We start from the raw sequence: 13,294 nt of genomic DNA on the forward strand, positions 1-13,294 counted from the left end.
AGATGAAACGTCAAAATGAAATGTGGACATCTATGTCTGCTCTCTGATGGCGTCTATCCAGGCCATCTTCTCCTGATGGGCCTGGATGAAGTAATGAGTGTCGGACTGAGTGATGATTTTAAACAGGTTTCCTTGAATGTTTCCTTTCACACCTGCACAGAAGGAAAAAACAGGATGGAGATAAAATCAATAAAGTTTCAATGGATTAAGTTATAGAAATAAATCAGAATTAGATTAATCAATGGAAATTAGAAGGTGAGGGGGGAGATAAAGCAAATTAAAATGGCAAGTATCGTGATTATAAGTGAAAGTTATGCAACAGAGATTAAAGATATAAACATAAAATATGACAGAGTTGCAGTTAAAAGATGTAAATCAAAACAGTAACTTTTTATTTTTATATATCTAATAATTATTTGTATTCATCTCCTCATCATCACTCCTGTGTTTCACAACACGAGGCACATTTCATCAGCAGGATAAAGTTCAGATTTGCTGACAGATAAAAATGTCATTATTCTCAAAAACACCGATGTCTTGTTTTACAGTTTTTTTCGATTGCCAAACGACAGTGGGCACAACTGGAGTCACATGTGCAAAACTCTAACTACAGTCTGCACTACCAACAGTCACCTGAGCTAAACAGTTCACATCACCTGCAAAACTCATTCCAAGCAACACAACTCTTAACACATGGCTCAAAACACGCTCAGTGCAGCCAAACACTATGCACAACCCTCACTGAGATAACACACACTGTCACTCAGAACACACTGAGAGTAAAAACACTAGCATCAAACACCAATACAGAAAATACAAACTTTTCATCTCTACAGCTTGAACAATTTCAGTGACTTCATAAAATGTCATATTTTCTTCAAAGAAAAGAGTGACATTCTTTCACATGATTTAGAACATAATTCTTTAAGGTAAATGAAAATTAGCAGTTTGCTTCAATAGTCTGTAGTTATTTACGGAATTACAGTAATGAGAAAAAAAAGGTAGAAACTAAAAGTACATACTGTAATTCGAACAAATAATTGAGGGGCTAATCCTGCCTCTCTCTAGCATCAGGCCACAGGTTTTCATCAACATCACATCTAATGTTCTCTCTTGCCATGCACCTGGGGAAGAACCTTCTGGAGTGCCTTATCCATCCCTGGCAGTCCTCTGGACTCGTGTCCTCACATCCGGCACGCATGGCTTCCAAAAGAGACATTTGGTCATGTGGGCGGTTCACTGTTTCTCTTGAATGGTACAGTGTATAACTGTTACATTGTAACTTGGTGTTTCTTTAGGACTCGAGCAATAGTTGTTGTGCTGACAGAAATAACATTTTCAAATATATCATTATCAGCCAGCACTCTATCTTGAATCTCCCGCAGTTTTATTGCATTGTTGACAACAACCATGTCAACAATAGCATTTTCCTGCGCATCTGAAAATATTTTTCCTCTTCCCCCTGTTGGGGGCAGCCTTTGGGTCCTGTTGTAAAAATATATTTTACAGTCAAACTTACTGTAATATATATCTGTGTAAATATTCTATAATTGCAATACAAAAAAGATTGCTGTAATGTTTTCATTTACTGTAAGGATGTAACTTTCACCTGTTTGTATGATGGAAAATTCGCATTAGAGATGCCACTGTGGATCTTTGCAGATTGGGTTGCACCCTCAACCCTGCCTCTCTCAATGAGAGACCATGGTTCACGACATGGTCTATAAGTGTAGCCCTTATTTCATCTGAAATAACAGCTCTTTGTCTTCTTTGTCTTCCTCCATGCATCCGCCCTCTCCCTGCCACCCTTCTCCCTCCACGAACCCATCTTCCTTGTTCCATTTCCAAAATGAGTCTTTCTGAGCTCTACCTATATATACTGTAATATATATATATATGTGTGTGTGTTCACTAACAAGTTTAAAACAAGACACCTGCTTAGCCTTTCAGCTGAAATTGCAATCAGCAGTGTTTGAAAGGCACAAGGCTGAAATCTATTCCGTTTTGAATGTGGTTCACAGTTTTGACAGCAGTGTGTTAGCATTTGAACAAAGTGCTGTAAATCCACAGTGTTGTGCAGGTTGTGGTTAAAGTCATGGGATAAGTGTGTAGAGTTTTGAAAACTGTGTTCAAGCAATGAAAAACGAACTAGAGTTTGGTCCACATGAACTGCTGCTGTGCAGACTGTAGTTAGAGTTTTGCACATGTGACTCCAGTTGTGCCCACTGTCGTTTAGCAATCAAAAAAAACTGTAACATGTTCTGGTAAACCCACCTGAGGGAACTCCGTTATCATCCAGAGACGACACCAGACAGCTGCGCAGAGAGAAGCCGCCGGTGGGGCTGAGCTCATCCTGACATGTGACATAAGACAGCAAGAAGATCAGACTGAAGTGTGTGTGTGTGTGTGTGTGTGTGTGTGTGCGTGTGTGTGTGTGTGTGTGTGTGTTTGATAATGATGTTTCAGCCCATGTCACATGACAAAACAGGCAGTCCTCTAATCCTTTGATGTCACATTTAGACCTCTGGATTCTAGATCAATGCCAATTGCCTCTCATATAAAGATTAAGATCCCTTTTTATTAAGATTCCTTTGTATTAAGGAGAAACAATTCTCAGCAGAATCAGACTCTACCACCATTAGTAGAGGACGGCTGCACGAGAATCTTTTCTCTAACAACTTTGTTAAACTGTCACAGATTGACAGTCAGTAGACCAGCGCTTGACAGCAAAAATACTTTTAAAGAACTTTGTTTCACTGGATCACCTGCCTTAATCCAACATGGAGAAGATCAACGGCTCAGGAGACAAAGTAAGTTTTGTTCTTAGCAGGAAAGACTTCAGGTTAAACTGTTTTTAGTTTTATCCACAAAACACAATTGTCATTTCTTTCTTCATCTTACTTTACTGTAGTTTTACAGACTTTAAAAGCAGACGTGTGTAAATAACAAAAAATCATCCAGCTCTGTATCTTTGAATATTTCTGAAGTTAGTGTGTTTTGTGTTTTTACCTGTTATATGTATATTTTTGTCTTTCAGTCATTTGAACAAATGCATTCTCATGATACTGCCCAAAATAATGGGTGCAGCGTCACCAAAATGCTGAAGGCCCTCCGCCAAGCCCTGCTGGACTCAAAGAGGGAGAACAAGGAGCTCGCTGCTGAGAATGCAGCTATGAAGGAGCAGGCGGCAGAGATAACTGCTCTGCACTGACAGAAATGACTCTGGGGTATAGTAAAATATATTCCTTGAAAAATAGTAATGTTTACACTGTAATATTAATTTTGGGTGGAACTCAATAAAAACAAAGAAAATTACACAATTCATTTGTGTAATCAATTTACTGAGTGGGACAAGTAAATCTTACAAGAGATTTTCAAATGTTATTTAAATGAATTTCTGTCAAGGCACTACACCTGACAATACTAAGTAACTTTTATTTAGAAATTTGGGTCTTAATTTGCACATGCGCAGTGAGTCAGAGGACATGTCGAGGCAACAGACAAGTTCAACAAGAAGACGTTAGTGGAGAGTGAGTCGATAGCGGGAATCGCCATTTTGCCTAGATTCTAAAGTTGTTACGTGTAAGTATTCCCTTTCTATTTTCTGGTTTGAGTTCATTTATTGCTTGCTGTACACTTTGAAAGTCGTATTTTTGGTGTGCTTACAATATACAGTAAGCAGTTGTTCGTAGTTAGCCTCAGTAACAAAGGATGTAACGTTAACTGCCTCATCTCTTTGGTCAGGTGAAACAGCTTGGCTTAACGTTAGCTTTAGGAGTTTGATTTTCATGTCACGACGATGGCTAACGTTTATTGCTTTTAACGCCAGTGCATTTTTATTTACATGGTAACAACTTGCTCCAACAGAGCCTACAGACAGTTTTAAAAGTAAATTTGGCTCCATGTAATGGCGGCTTGCGTGCTAATGGCTAAAATAACTTGTATGTTAACTGCATAAGCCTGACCTATGTGAGTGCTTCATTTAACTCGGTAAAAACATCAAAATCAGTGGTGACATGGCCCTGTTCCACTACGGGGTAACGTTAACGTTAAACACGGTTGCATGGGGTAAACTTTTTTTCTATCTCCATTATGGCTATCTAAGCTTAACTAGGCTGGGGCTCAAACGGCCTCAGGGCGGCCGGTGGCTGTAGAGTAGACCAGTGCCAAACCGGTGCTGAATCTGGGCAATGTGATGAAACAAAACCGGATAAATTTAGTTTGTTGAGGGCCCCAGTCCTAGTCCAACCTTGACAATGGAAATGAAAAAAGTCTTAGGTGAACAGCCCAACTTTTTTTTTTTTTTTTTTTTCTGATGTAACAAAGAATGAGACATTTCCTTCAACATTTTCTTCAACAGGAGCTGGTGGAATAATTTGAACAGTGCTGCATCATTAGCTTTTCATGGGTGAGTAAAAGTTTTCTGGTTAATGTCCCAAATTCACTTTTAAAATGTTATATAAAAAGGTAGTTTCACTTTGTAGGTTATTGTTTTAAATGTCACGCACTATCTGTTTATACACAGGGAACTGCTTGCTGTTAGGATGAGCCAGTGCAGGTGACAGTTGAGGGAAGTGTACACTTCAACTGTTTTCATTGTGGACATCATCAGGGAGAGACAGTAGACTTATGAGATGGCCATGCAAGAATTGTGACTTCAGGGCATCTAAACGTTTAGAGCTCTTAAAGCATTATAGACTGAAACATTTGCACACCGGTCAAGGTCGGTCAGTACCCTGCTTGTTTGCAGATTGCCCTTGTTTATTCAAAAATTGGGGGGCACTTCGTACACATTTATCTAGAGATCACATTCCAGCTGTCCAGTCACAGGAAACTGTTTAATTTTCATGCCTTATATGTAGTTCACAAAATTTTAACACTGAAAGGCGATATTTTGAACATTTAGGGGCACATTTGAAAAAAATTGAGAAAGTTCAATGCGTTTTCAAAGATTGTGATTATAGTACTAATATATATTCAACTTTTGCCTCACATAAAAGTAGGAAACACAATCCTCACAGCCTTGAAGATTTTAAAGATACAGTATTACATACACATACACTTCCTGTTCAGGATATTGAGGATAGTATATGGCCTGTAGAGGAAAGTGAAGTTACTTTTGATGAAGGAATCCTCAATGAGGGTGAGGATTTGGTCGAAGTCATACTGAAATTGGAATGCATATTCAATGTGCCTAGTAGGTGTGTAGATGAGATTGTTGAAGAGCTTCAATTTATTGTTGGTTCAGCATCTGCATCTGTTATCAAAAACATTGTTTGTGAGCCATTAGAAAATCATGGCTGCACTGTTGAAGAATTACTGATCACAGACTTAGTGAAGCGCATTTGTCAGTTAAATCCTGTCAGTGTAGCCTTTAGTAAGGAAGGTACTCTCAGTACAGCGTACAGCAGAAATATTTATTTCAAGGAACATTTCTCTGCTGTTGAACCAATAGAATATATACTTGATGCTGAAGAGAACAGGTCATTCCAGTATATTCCAATTTTGCAATCCCTGTCTCATATTCTGAAAAATAGTGACATCCAAGAAAAGGTTTTGAAGAGTAGGTCAACAAGGCATTGTGACTCCTCATGTCAGTATACTAGTTTTCGTGACGGTTCTAACTTTAAAGAAAACACATTTCTGTCTGGAGAAGAGTTAAGGCTTTCACTGCTTCTCTATTCGGATGACTTTGAAATTTGTAACCCGTTAGGCACCTCTAGTAAGAAACACAAGGTGACTGGTGTTTACTGGGTATTTGCTGACATTCCATCAGTATTGAGGTCTAGACTATCATCTATTTACTTAGCGGTTTTATGCAAGGCTACAGATGTTAAGAAATTCGGTTATGTCAAAATATTGGAGCCATTATTGAATGATTTAAAAAGCTTCGAGGAAGACGGCATTTTTGTTTCATGTTTAGGAAAAATTGTAAAGGGCACTGTATTTGCTGATAATCTTGGTGCCCACTCAGTTGGAGGGTTTGTTGAAAGTTTTAGTGGGACATACGTTTGTAGATTTTGTGTTGGACAACGGTCCCAGTTTCAGAAGCAAGAAGTTAGGACAGGAGCTTTCCCTAGCAGAACAAAGCAGCAATATGAGGTGGACATTGAAACAGCCTTGGCTGGTAACACCCACAGTCGTGGAGTAAAAAGACCTTGTGCAATTATTCAAAGATTAAGTCATTTTCATGTGATAACAGGCTACCCACCTGATGTACTCCACGACTTGCTTAAGGGTATAGTACCTGTGGAATTAGCTTTGTGTCTAGATATCCTAATAAAGAGAAAATACTTTTCTTATGAAGAGCTCAATAGAATCATCAAACAATTCCCATACAAGTGGAAAGACAGCACAAATTCTCCTCAAGGTGTTCCACCAAACTTTGCCTCCAATAGAACCATTGGTGGCAATGCAACTGAAAATTGGTGTTTACTGAGGCTGTTGCCGCTTATGATCGGTGCCAAAATACCAGAAGAGGATCTCACCTGGCAGTTGTTATTGTCACTCAGAGATGTTGTTTCTTTGGTTATGTCACCTACTCATACAGATGAAAGTATTGGTTTCCTAGATAGTCTGATTGCTGAGCATAGAGAAAGATTTTGCAGTGTTTTTCCTCAAGAGAGACTGATTTCAACACATCACTTTGTGGAGCATTACCCACAGCTCATCCAAGCATTTGGTCCGCTAGTGTCTTTATGGACGATGCGATTTGAAGCAAAACATTGCTTCTTTAAGAAGTTAGTTAGGCAGACTAATAACTGCACCATCTTGAAGTCTATGGCAAGAAAACACCAGTTCATGATTGCGTATCATCCCCATCAAATATACAAAGACTTGTTATTTCTGTATCAAAGACATCAACTGTCCCATTGGAAGTTGTAAATGAGAACATACAGGAATTTGTATCACAGAAATTTCCTGAAGAGACTGTTATTCATTTGACAAAACAGGCAGAATTTCAGGGTACCAGTTACAGTATTGGCATGATCTTGGTGTGTGGCTCCACTTCTGGATTGCCCGACTTTGTTTAAATATGACAAATCATTGTTATTCGTGACCACTTACTTTTTGTGGTGAAGTTGCAAAGTGCATGGTACTTGGAGCATTTTGGTAGTTTCAAGTTGGAGGCCACAAGGGTAGTGAAAGTGATTGAGCACTCCCAACTAACCGACACATACCCATTGGCTGCGTATGCTGTGCAAGGGCATCGGATGGTTTCTCTGAAACACCACATCTGCTTGTCAGACTAGGTAACATATAACCTTAAATTGTGTGAATCTAAATGAATCTAAATTGTGCTGTATTATAACAGGTAACTTATTTACCCAATAGCTATTGGGTAGTAACCTTACGAATGTGAACTGTCTCAATGGTCTGGGGAAATGCAATATTTGCTCTTGTCTAATCTGTTTTTCATTTTTCTTGTAGATGCCCCTACACCAAAGCCATTATGTCTGCCCCAACTCAATTGCGTGTCACTTTTGAAGATGCTCAAGCCCACAAGTAAATATTGCCAAATGGAGTCCCTGGTACTGTAAACGAACTTCTAGCAGCTGTGCAAGATCAGTTTCATCTCCAAGGAAGCTTTGCTATTATGTATATGGACAAAGATTTTGATAACCAGTTCTTCACACTAACATCAACAGATGTGATTAAGGACAAAGATACAATCACACTTGTTAATACAGAGCCGGTTCTTCTCACACTGACCCCCATAGGCCAGGACAATTTTAGCAACTTCCTCTTCTGCCTCGTCTTTAGTGCCACTTGATCAGTCTTCACAGGATAACACCTGCTCAACAGGCTCAGCTGACACGGTCATATTACCAGAGTCTCCAGAATGTAGAACAACAGCATGGCCAGCAAATTTTCAGATTCCTACATTTTCGTATGATGTTGAATTGCTCCTTCAGGACGGAAATCAGGCTTATGAAAACAATGGTTCGCTCCTTAAAAATTCTAGCCTTAAGTCAAAGATACTTGAGACACTTGCTGACACCATATTCTCCTAGACTGCTTATCCCAATTGTCTTTAAAGATTGGCAGTTGTGGAAGCTCTGTTAAAAAAGCATCCATGCCTGAAGGAGCCTGAAACCTCAGTTTCAGGCATGTATGGATGGCTGCAGCATCTTCGAAACAAGATGGGCAATCACCGTTCTAAATTGAGAAAGAATGACGTTCCTTGTCCTGAGCTTAGTGTCAACTCCTTGAAAAGGAAGCTCCCAGGTGAGTAAACACCTGCAAAAAACTGCAAGAGACCAAAGAAAGCAGAGGTGAATTACCTTCCCCCACATCCAAAAGGAGAAAAGAGTGAGAGTTTGGAGATGGAGAGACTGGAACTTCTCAATGAAGTGAAGAAGAAGAACACCAAAGTCATTCAAGAAAAAATGGCCAAAACATTCTCCATTCGAAGGCTCGAGGTTGTGAGTGTGAATCTACCTACAGATGATTTCAGAGAGAGGTGGCCTGCCCTGTTTGTGTGTGAAGATGGGGTAGGTGAATCTGTAGACACTTATAGTACTTTATCTAGCATACGATTTTCAATCCAATATTAAGATGAATTAACATTCTATGTTAAGTTGAATCCTCTCAGTTCACTCATTTCATTTTGCATTTAATAATGGTTCCTGATATTTGGTTTTGTTGATGCAGATCATGCAGGAATTCAAGAGAATAACAACAATTTCACTGGAGCAGAGGTTCATGGACAAACTCGACTACTATACTCCAAAACTCATCACCTTGATGAAGGCTAAAGGCGGAGTAGTAGGTCACAAGTTGAGACCATTTGTGGACAAACTGACTCAGGTTTGTTGTGTTTGTGTAGCTTTTGTGGCGAGACATGTCGTCTTGTTTTGTGTGTTAATTTGATTTTACTCTTACCTCCCCTGCTACTTGCACTTGATGGCTTCAACACTCCATGTGCTCATGTAACAATAAGATTTCAGTATTTTAGTTCTTGTTAATCTGTCCACAGAATCAAAGCATTGAGGGGAGACGTGACGCAGTCATCCGTGGCCTCATTTTGTATCTTGGAGAGAAAGAGGAGGACCTTTATTAAGATTGCCAGGTAAAATGAGTAAAATATATTTATCATATTGTCCGAGCCTTCTGCTGAAGTATCAGATTTTACCTCTCAATCAATATCATGTAACTCTGAAGCCTTTCCCTGCAAAATGACTGATTGCTACTGCACTCTTTCTAACAAAAGTGTTGGGACAGTTGTGCAGAGGCACAAGATTTAAAGAACAGACCGTATTATTGATAGGCAGCTAAAGCTAACCTATTGAGGCATAGAGCACTAAGTTTCAGTACTATGCCCCATTAGATTAGCCTCTGCCTGTTCATAGCTTGGCCCACTTGGCAAATGCGGTCATTCTTCTACCTAACTCATAGTGATCTTGAGCAACAAGATCCTTAAAAGTCCCTTAGGTTGAAAGTCTTGTGCTGTGTTCTATGCTTAGTGATCCTTTTTTTACCCCAATAATGAAGTCACCATAAACATGTTCCTTATTTTTCTTTTCTTTATTATTGTTGTAAATTGTATGCAGGACCTGCTAGGATCCTGTGAAAGCATGTGCTTTGGTCATGGGGGTAATTTATGCCCTGAACTTAGCATACCCCAAAACACTGCAGTACACTTTTGAGACATTTCAAAAAGTTTTCCTTGAACTTGACGGCCTGAAGCTGTCCCCAAAAATAGCCGGATTGAAATCCAAAACACGTTAATGCTTCCACCTTGCGTAATTGAGCATTCTGTTACCTTCTCTTGACTGACTGTTCAAATTGTTATCAAGTGTTACATATTTGCAAAAAAAAAAACTAATTGTGAAAAGATCTTAATGTAGCTTTTATTGACTGCCTTTTGCATTTTTTTTTGTGGGCTGTACTCAAAGTTTCTTTTTATCATTATTTGTCATATTTAGTATCTGGGCAGTATTAACTTTTAATTTGCTAAAGTTGACCTTTAAAAAAAATGGTTTAAGAATGTAGCCATCCTCCATGAAGGCAAAGAGATTTTGCTTGGGTACGGGAATTCTGTGAAAGTTTTTTTTTTTTTTTAAGTTTTCCTTGAACTAGATAGAATGAAGCCCTGTTAAGCTGTCCCCTCTCAGTTGATATTACCAAGTTTGTTATAAAAATATGTGAAAGGGTCTTAATGTACAATTTGTAGACTGCCCCCTTGCACTTTTTGTTCTTATTTGTGGGCTGTGGTCCAAGTTTCTTATCATTTATCATCATTTGTCATTTTGATTATTATTTCGGCAGTATTAACTGTAATTTGCTAAAGATGCCCTAAAAAAAGAAAATGGTTAAGAATCTTATAGTGATTTGTGGTACAATTAACATTCATCACAGAAAATTAATTAACATTTACGTAAATAGTTACTTAATATTTAATTAATTGTGATTTTCCAAAATGAAAATAATTCATTTACTCAATATTTCTGACTGCTCATATATATTTAGAGGTACATTTTACTTCATTCATTTACTTCAAGTAAGTTGCACTCAAGATTATAGCATTAAAATGTATTCAAAAAAATTGAGTGCAAATTGTTACTCAGATTTTTATTTTTTTTTTAAACAGTTTATTTATTTGCATTTTTCATATACAGTTCACAGCGTCAATAACAGCAGTAGAACTTCAGGTTTCACCCAAACCCACCCCCCTCCCAGAACAGACCCCATAGGCCAACTCTTGCCTTCATCCCTAAAAGGGAAAAAAAAAAAATAATAATAATAATAATAATAACATTAACTAAAAATAAATTAAAACCATAAAAAGAGAACGAAAATACAAAGCACAGCAAAGTACATGCAGCAAAGGTCATGACATTGGTAATGGAGAAGCACAGCTACTCCTACAGGCGTGCTACAACCAACAACCACCGCCACATCATTGGCAGTACTCAATTAGGTAAGTGTGAGAGGTTATCCAGATACATTTTAAAGTCACTCCAGCATTTGTCAAAAAGATGGGGTTTCTTTTTCATATTGAACATAATTTTTTCAGAGGCCATGTATGATGCAACTTCTTTAAACCACATTGAAACAGTAGGTGGGTTTTCACTTTTCCACAATATAGCAATGCATTTATTTCCAGCAATTAGAGATAACCTAATAAAACGTGTTTTCCTTATCCTGTCAGTGGGTAAAACAGATAAATCCCCTAGCAAAATCAATCTTGGTGAGTGAGGGATCTCGGTCCCTGTGATGCCCTTGAGTGTATCCAGAATATGGCCCCAAAATTGTTTCAAATTTGCACATTCCCAAAACATATGGATAAGACTTCCTGTTGCAACCTTACACCTAGGGCAAAATTCAGAAATAGTGCTGTACATTTTATGAAGTCTCTCCGGTGTAAAATAGACTCTATGAATGAGATTAACCTGCAGAAGCCTATGACGACTATTATGCGAGAAATTTTGAGCTGCACTACACAGCGCTTCCCAATCACAGTCTTTAAAAGTGAAGCCGAGATCTTGTTCCCATTTAGCCCTAGATTTCAGAGTTTTATTTGCCAGGAGGTCCAGTATTCTGCTGTATATTATGGACACCATGCCCTTAGGGCGTTGAATGCCCTTCAGAATAGTATCAGTTACAGGAGATTCTAGGGGGGTTGGGTGCCCACCTTGTTGAGAGCAAATAAAGTGCCTGACCTGCAGGTATTTAAAGAAATGTGCAGCAGGAAGATTGAAGGTATCTTTTAACTGTTCAAAGGATTTGAGTATGTTATTTTCATAGAGGTCGCCAAATGTTTTGATCCCCATGCTGTGCCACCTCTTAGTAAGACCATCTCTTAGTACAGATGGTAGTGCAGGGTTATTATGAAAGGGAGTGCTACTATGTAATAGTTTCACACTACAGGTACGTAGTTGATTATTATTATTATTAATTACTGACCATAATTTGGACGTATGATTGATAAATGGATTATCTGTGCCATCCTTCAAAGTATGATAGGATTTAATAAAGGGGATACCAGCCAGTGGCACTTCAGATGCATGAAATTGCTCTATTTGCTTCCAGGCTGGAGGATTGGGCATCTCTGTCTGCCAGAACCAGATAGTTCTTAGCTGAGCAGCCCAGTAAAAAAGTTCGAAATTGGGGAGTTTACGCCCACCATGGTGGGGGGTGTTATACAGCGTTTTAATTTTAATTCTGGGTACTTTCCCCCTCCATATAAACCTGGATATGACACCTTCTAGTTTCTTGAAAAATTTAGTTGGGATTGATATGGGGAGAGTTTGAAACAGGTAGAGAAATCGCGGCAGCAGGTTCATTTTTATACAATTCACGCGCCCTATCAGAGAGATGGGTAGTTGCATCCATCTGTCCAGGTCCTTCTCCACCTTCCTTAACAGTGTGTCATAGTTAAGTGAGAAAGTCTTATCTAGCTGGGTAGGAATCTCTAAGCCCAGATACGTGACACTCTGAGCATTCCAATGAAAAGGGACATTTCCCTGTGGGAATTGTTCAGCTGTCAGGTTAAGGGGTAAGGCAACACTTTTTTGCATATTCACTTTATATCCGGATATTTCACTATATGTATTGAGCAACTCTATAAGGGCCGGCAGGGTGATGGGCAGATTTGTCAGAAATAGAATTATATCATCCGCATATAAAGAAATAACGTGATTTGCATCCCCGACCCTGACCCCTGAGATCGAGGGGTGGCTCCTTATTGCAATAGCTAAGGGCTCCACTGCTAGCGCGAAAAGCAGGGGTGATAGTGGGCATCCCTGTCGGGTACCTCTTGAGAGAGGGAATGGAGGTGATGTATCTGAATTTGTTTGTATCATGGCTGTGGGGTTAAGGTATAGCAATTGAATCATACTTAGCATATTTGGGCCAAAGTTCATTTTATGTAGGACCGCAAAGAGAAAATGCCATTCAACACGGTCGAAGGCCTTCTCCGCGTCAAGTGAGACTGCCAGAACTGGATCATTCAGGGACTTAGCACAATGCACTATGTTAAGGAACCTCCTGACATTGTCTATTGAAGACCGGTTTTGAATGAATCCAGTCTGGTCCGTATCAACCAGATGGGGAACTATCTTCTCAAGTCGAGTGGCTATAATTTTAGTAAGCAATTTGTATTCAGTTGACAAAAGGGAGATCGGTCTGTATGATCCGCACAGTTTAGGGTCTTTACCCGGTTTTATTAGAACAATGATGAGGGCTCGTTCCAGTGTTTGAGGTAATTGGTTGTTTTCAATTGCGTGGTTAAACATCTCTAAGAGGGGGTCAAGTAGTTTTTCTACAAATGTTTTAAAAAAGTCAATTG

The sequence above is a fragment of the Paralichthys olivaceus genome, chromosome 5 (genome assembly GCF_024713975.1).
Source record: "Paralichthys olivaceus isolate ysfri-2021 chromosome 5, ASM2471397v2, whole genome shotgun sequence".
Classification (NCBI taxonomy): domain Eukaryota; kingdom Metazoa; phylum Chordata; class Actinopteri; order Pleuronectiformes; family Paralichthyidae; genus Paralichthys; species Paralichthys olivaceus.